Here is a 6,863-nt window from a genome sequence, read left to right as displayed (position 1 = left end):
ATTACCAGCACGTCCCACTGATGTTCAGCGTGAGATGCATAAAAAGTGGTTGGACGATGACATTAGAGTAAAATGCTATATGATGGCATCTATGTCTAATGAACTCCAATGCCAGCATGAAAATATAAAGACTGCTAGGGACATACTGGCACACCTACAAGAGTTGTATGGTGAGCAGAGTCGCACAGCTCGTTTTGAAGTGTCCAAGAGGCTTTTCAAAGCGAAGATGCGCGAAGGGCAGTCTGTCCATGATCACGGTCTGACCATGATCAAGGACCTAGAGGAGCTTGAGAAGCTCGGTATGGACATGCACAAGGAATTGCAAGTGGATTTGATCCTACAGTCACTTCCTGATTCATTTGGTCAGTTTATAGTAAACTACCACATGAATAAGATTGAATGCACTAAGACTGAACTAATCAACATGTTGGTAACTGCTGAGGGAGCCTTGAAAGGTTCAAGGGGCAATGTCCTCGCTGCTGAGTTGACTTCTGGTTCCAAGAGAAAGTCTACTTGGAAGAAAAAGAAGCCTGCAAAGAAGCAGAAGAAAGACAAGAAGCCAAAGAAGGAAGTTCAAAAGAAAAAGGCTAACGACAAAGGAAAATGTTTCCACTGCAATGTCGAAGGCCACTGGAAGAGAAACTGTCCTTCATACCTCGAGAGCCTAAAGAACAAGAAAGGTGACACACCTTCAGAAGGTATAGACTTGCTCATTATTGAAACTAATCTAACGGTTTCTTCTACTTCTAGTTGGGTTATAGATTCTGGTTCTAGTGCTCATTTGTGCACTACCATGCAGGGTCTAAAGGAAAGTAGAAGGCTGGCGGAAGGTGCGGTAACCCTTCGGGTTGGCAACGGGGCAAAAGTTGCTGCTGTGGCTGTGGGCACCTACCATCTGCGACTACCGTCTGGATTTAGTTTAATACTTAGAGACTGTTATTATGTACCTGTTGCTAGCAGAAATTTGATTTCTGTTTCATGTCTAGCACAGGAAGGTCATGTTTTTACATTTGACAAAGACTGCTGTTCTATTTATTTAAGAAATAAAATAGTCGCACGTGGTTTTATGATTGACAGTCTCTACCATTTACATATGGATGTATCTGTGAATGTTACCGAGCAAGATGTGAGTGCCAAAGGATCCAAAAGATCCAGAGATGAGATAAACCAAAGATATTTGTGGCACCTCAGACTTGGCCATATTGGAGAAGATAGAATGAACAAAATGGATAAAGATGGGCTCTTAGGCTCATTGACTTCCGAGTCATATCCAGTTTGCGAGTCCTGTCTTCAAGGAAAGATGGCTAGACTACCCTTTGTAGGACATGGGGAGAGGACCACTGAAATACTTACCCTAATACATACAGATGTATGTGGCCCATTCGATGTGCTAGCCAGGAGACGTTATTCCTACTTCATTATCTTTACCGATGATTATTCACGGTATGGGTATGTGTATCTTATGAGACACAAATCTGAATCCTTTGAAAAGTTCAAAGAGTTCAAAAATGAAGTAGAAAAACAAACTGGAAAACCTCTTAAGGCTCTTCGATCAGATCAAGAAGGAGAATACCTTAGTGGGGAATTTCGGGACTATCTCAAAGAAAACGGCATAGTCTCACAATGGACACCTCCGGGTACACCTCAACTCAACGGGGTGTCAGAAAGGAGGAATCGGACCCTATTGGATATGGTCAGGTCCATGATGAGCTTCACTGATTTACCTATGTTCCTTTGGGGAGATGCCTTACTCACAGCGATTTATTTATTGAATAGAGTTCCCTCTAAATCCGTTCCTACCACACCGTATGAGATATGGCATGGTAAGAAACCAAGTCTGGGTCATCTCAAGATTTGGGGATGTCCGGCCCATGTCAAGAGACTACAGAAGGACAAGTTAGAGGCTAGGACCATAAGTGCTCGTTTTATAGGATATCCTAAAGAGTCATTAGGATACAATTTTTACGTCTCAGAGGATCACAATGTGTTTGTGAGCCGTCATGCCATCTTCTTGGAAAATCAGTTTATCCTTGATAGAGGCAGTGAGAGGAAAATTGAGCTTGAAGAGAAAGTCTCTGAAAAGCAACGAGTCATGGATCCTATAGAACCCATTCATACAGAGCCAGTACACGATGTCCCTCGACCACCTCGTAGATCTAGTAGGGTCTCCCATCCTCCCGATAGATACTTAGGTATACTAGAAGAGGATACAGAGGAAATGTTCCTAGTGGGGGATAGGGATCACATACAGGATCCCAAAACCTACAACGAGGCGATATCTGATATCGATTCCGAGAAATGGCTGGAAGCTATGAAGTCAGAGATAGACTCCATGCATTCCAACCAAGTCTGGACCTTAGTAGATCCACCAGAAGGTATTGTACCTATTGGATGCAAATGGATCTACAAAAGGAAGATAGGTTCGGATGGAGAGGTAGAGACCTATAAGGCAAGGCTTGTGGCGAAAGGGTATAGTCAGCGCGAAGGCATTGACTATCAGGAGACCTTTTTACCTGTAGCCATGTTAAAATCCATCCGAACATTGCTTGCCATTGCAGCATTTCATGATTATGAAATCTGGCAGATGGATGTGAAAACTGCTTTCCTGAATGGATATCTTGATGAAGATATCTATATGGAACAGCCTTTGGGTTTCACTTCCAGTGATGGAGATCACAAGGTCTGCAAGCTGCAAAGGTCCATCTATGGACTAAAGCAAGCATCTCGGAGTTGGAACACTCGTTTCGATGATGCAATCAAAACGTTTGATTTCATCAAAAACGAGGAGGAACCATGTGTTTATAAAAAGGTTAGTGGGAGTGCTGTCGTTTTTCTCGTACTGTACGTAGATGACATTCTCCTGATTGGGAATGATATTCCCATGCTAACCTCGGTCAAGGTCTGGTTGTCAAAAGAATTCTCCATGAAAGACCTTGGAGAAGCATCCTATATTTTGGAAATAAAGGTCTATAGAGATAGATCTAAAAGAATGCTTGGCCTTTCACAGAAGATGTACATAGAGGAGGTGCTGAAGAGATTCAACACATGAGCAAGATTCCCTATGCATCGGCAATGGGAAGCCTCATGTATGCCATGCTGTGTACATAACCTGATATAGCTCTTGCTGTGAGTGTCACAAGCAGATATCAGTCGGATCCAGGCAAGAAGCACTGGATAGCTGTGAAAGAACAGTCTTAAGTACTTGAGAAGAACTAAGGACATGTTCTTGGTCTTTGGGAGAAGATCAGAGTTGAAGGTAGAAGGATGCACACATATTGATGATAGAAAGTCTACATCAGAATATGTGCAATTGTGGTTCAGTAAATTGGAAGAGTTCCAAACAACCGATCATTATAGATTTTACCTTAGAAGCTGAATGTTAAGCCGTATCTAAGGGTGCAGTGGAAACCTTCTGATTAAAAGTTAATTGCAGAGTTAGGTGTAATGTCATTAGATGCCATAACACTTTACTGCGATAACATTGGCACCATAGCACTAGCTATAGGAGCCATGGTCTCATCAGAAGTCCAAGCACATAGAGCGGCGCTTCCATTTCATACGCGACTATGATGTAGAGGTGCAGAGAGTAGACTCCGCGGATAACGTGGCAGACCCTTTCACTAAGCAGCTGAGTCAGCAAAAGACTGAAGCCCACCTTGAGAAGATGGGCCTAAGATATATGACCAATTGGCTTTAGTGCAAGTGGGAGATTGTTAGATGTATGCCCTAGAAGCCAATTTGGCTGACACATTGTTGATTCTAGGGACATAATTTTGTACTTGACTATTTATTATTGAATAAATAAAAGGCATCTTTTTCATTCATATTGTTTATGTGTCTATGAATCGTCCAAGAAATTAATAAGATGATGATACATATTCTCAAGAGTTGAGAAGCTTTAGCAAGCGATAAACCGCATTGCTTTAGATAAAGCGCTTTTCTTTTTTCCTTTGTCTCGAACTTCGTGAAGAACTCCATTCTTTGAGCCATGTATCATTGGTGATTAATTTCTAAATGCTCCTGATCAAAGAATCATCACGAGGACGGTGATCGATCCGATCAGTGCACAGATCACTCTCCTTCTGGATGGACGAGACTTGAGTCCACAGTGTAGGGACACTGAAGTGATAGTGCAGGTGCTTGTTAGAGAACAAGGGTACTGAGCGTGACCAATACAAGAAGTCACTTGGATGTCTATCCACTCGTCAGTGACTTGCTTGATGTTGCAGTAGTGTGACTGGTCCTTTGACCTGCGGTGCTTCGGCTACTCACAGTGAGGTTATTGTAGTTTGACTGCACACATACATGGTCTCTAGCCATATGGGTCCATGCAGTGTAGATTGGCTGCAGTAAGTTCACTGTAGGAGTAGGGTATGCACCTATATGGAATCTATCGACCTTGATAGATAAGGAGAGATCCTATGTGATTTATAAGACTGAGTTCGTAAAGACCTCGGCCGGGGCAGTATGCACAGTGGAGAAAGAGTTTTTCACTATCGAACTCGAGTCGAATAAATCTTGACATATGACAGACGATGGGGTTTGACGAGTTGTCCATGACCTCCGTCCTGTAGGGATCCACGATAGTAGGACTGTATCACATGTTAACTGCACCTAGAGGTTCATCATTCCATTCTGCTGGGTAGCCACTACATGCTGCTAGGTGTCACTGGTGGATGGTGGGACTCATAGGGATTATCTTGATGATCGATAAACCCTAATGAGTTGAGTTGGAATCGTTCCAACCCATTGAAAGGAGTTTTCAATGATATAGTGATAGAGATCACAATATATCTCACTACCAGTCAGAATAGAACCTATGGGGTCACACACACTAGAAGTATTGACCGATCCGATGGTTGAAATCGTGATTAGGAATCACAAGAAATCAATTTGATTGATAAGAAGTTGAAGAAGGAAAAAGGAATTAATTAATTGGACTTGAAACAAGAATCCTACTTCGGGTAGGATACCTAGAGTTCTAATTGGATTAGGACTGGGATTCCTACTTGGAATAGGATTCCTCAATCCTAATGAGATTAGGAGTTTTGAATTAAAATTGGATTCCTACTTGGAGTAGGATTCCTAGAAATCCTAATAGGATTAGGACTTCGGATTCAAATAGAGTCCTAATTAGATTAGGACTAAAATTAAACAAATCCTAATTGGATTAGGATTCCTTAAGTCTAAATTAATTATTAATCTAATGAATCAACATGACTCCTAATTGGATTAGGATTGAAGAGTTCAATTGAGTCATGGTTCATTCAAGTCCTAATTGGATTAGGACTAGCATAGATTGAACAAAATTTGGCCAATCCTAATTAGATTAGGATGAAACCATGAGAGAGGCACCTAATCCTCTTTGGAAGAGGATTAGGTTAACCAACTAAGAGGGGCATCAGCCCCTCTCCAAATGCTTGGGGCGACAAGAAGAGAGGAGCTAGGGCCGGCGCCCCCTTCTTATTTGGTAGGTTGTCATTGGAACTCCTAAAAGTTAGGAGCTCCAATCCCTTTTTAAAGAGGACTAGAGGCCGGCGCCCTAAGAGAGCTTTTCATCCTCCTCTTGCTGCCGCCACCCTCCCCTCTCCTCTCTTGGTTCAGCCGCAAGCAAAGGAAGAGCAAGGTCCAAGCGTTGGCGTCTTCCTCTTCCTCCAATCCTTCTTCCAACGCAGGGAAAAGAAAGAAGGCTGCAGAAGCTGTGTTCTTCTTCCTTGAGTTCCTTCTTCTTCTTCCTCCTCTCAAGCACTTTCAAGAGTTGAAAGAAAGAGAAGAGATCAGCCATCAAAGGAGTCTTTGCAAGGGAGCTAGCACCCCGGGAAGACAAGAAAGCTTTGATCGGTTCTCTACTTCGTGTGGATACCCGTAGAGGCCGGACGTTTGAACGGCTTCAAACGAACCCTCTTCCAAAACCACGAATTCAGATTCGCGGTGATCATCTACCCGCGCAAGGTGAAGATTTGATCTTCCTATTAGTTCTAAAAGTTTTAATTCTTACCTAATTACGAAAGGTCTCGAAACAAGCGTTCATGCGATGAACGTCGAACCCGTGCATGCCGATTCCGCTGCCATCTGAAATTTTTTGAAATATCAGCGGCATGGGCGGGTTCCCAACAGGTTTACCCAGCGAACCCTATACGGGCCTTCCCAATTTGGTGCTAGCTTCCCACCTTCCGCAGGTTGAGACGCTTTAGCTCGCCTTAGCACCAGATCTCCGATTCTGAAAAGCTTCGGTCGGACCTTGGAGTTGTAATATCGGGCCACCCTCCGCTGATACATCGCCATCCGAACCTGCGCCATTTCCCTCGCTTCTTCCAAGAGATCCAGGTTCCCTCGGAGTTGCTCCGAATTGGCCTCGGGTCGGTGCGCGACCACCCGAGGTGAGGGGAGTCCGAGCTCCACGGGGACAACGGCTTCCGTGCCATAGGTTAGGCTGAAAGGCGTCTCCCCGGTAGGGGTCCGATGCGTGGTCCGATACGCCCAAAGGACATTCTCGAGTTCTTCGACCCAAGCTTGCCCCGTTCGACCGATTCGTGCTTTGATTCCTTGGAGGATTGTCCGATTTGTGACCTCGGCCTCGCCGTTGGTTTGGGGATGCGACACAGATGTGAACTGATGCTCGATCCCGAACTCCTCGCAGAAGTCACGGAAATGCTTGTTGTCGAACTGTCGGCCATTATCCGAGATGAGGACCCGAGGTACCCCAAATCGGACAATGATGTTCTTCTTCACGAACTTCCGGACTTGCGCCTCCGTGATAGTGGCCAGCGGCTCTGCCTCCACCCACTTGGTGAAGTAGTCGATTGCAACAATCAAAAATTTCCGCTGGGCTGAAGCGACGGGGAATGGTCCGAGGATATCCA

This window comes from Phoenix dactylifera, chromosome 2 (genome assembly GCF_009389715.1).
Source record: "Phoenix dactylifera cultivar Barhee BC4 chromosome 2, palm_55x_up_171113_PBpolish2nd_filt_p, whole genome shotgun sequence".
Taxonomy (NCBI): Eukaryota; Viridiplantae; Streptophyta; class Magnoliopsida; order Arecales; family Arecaceae; genus Phoenix; species Phoenix dactylifera.
Note: the sequence above shows the minus strand (reverse complement) of the source record.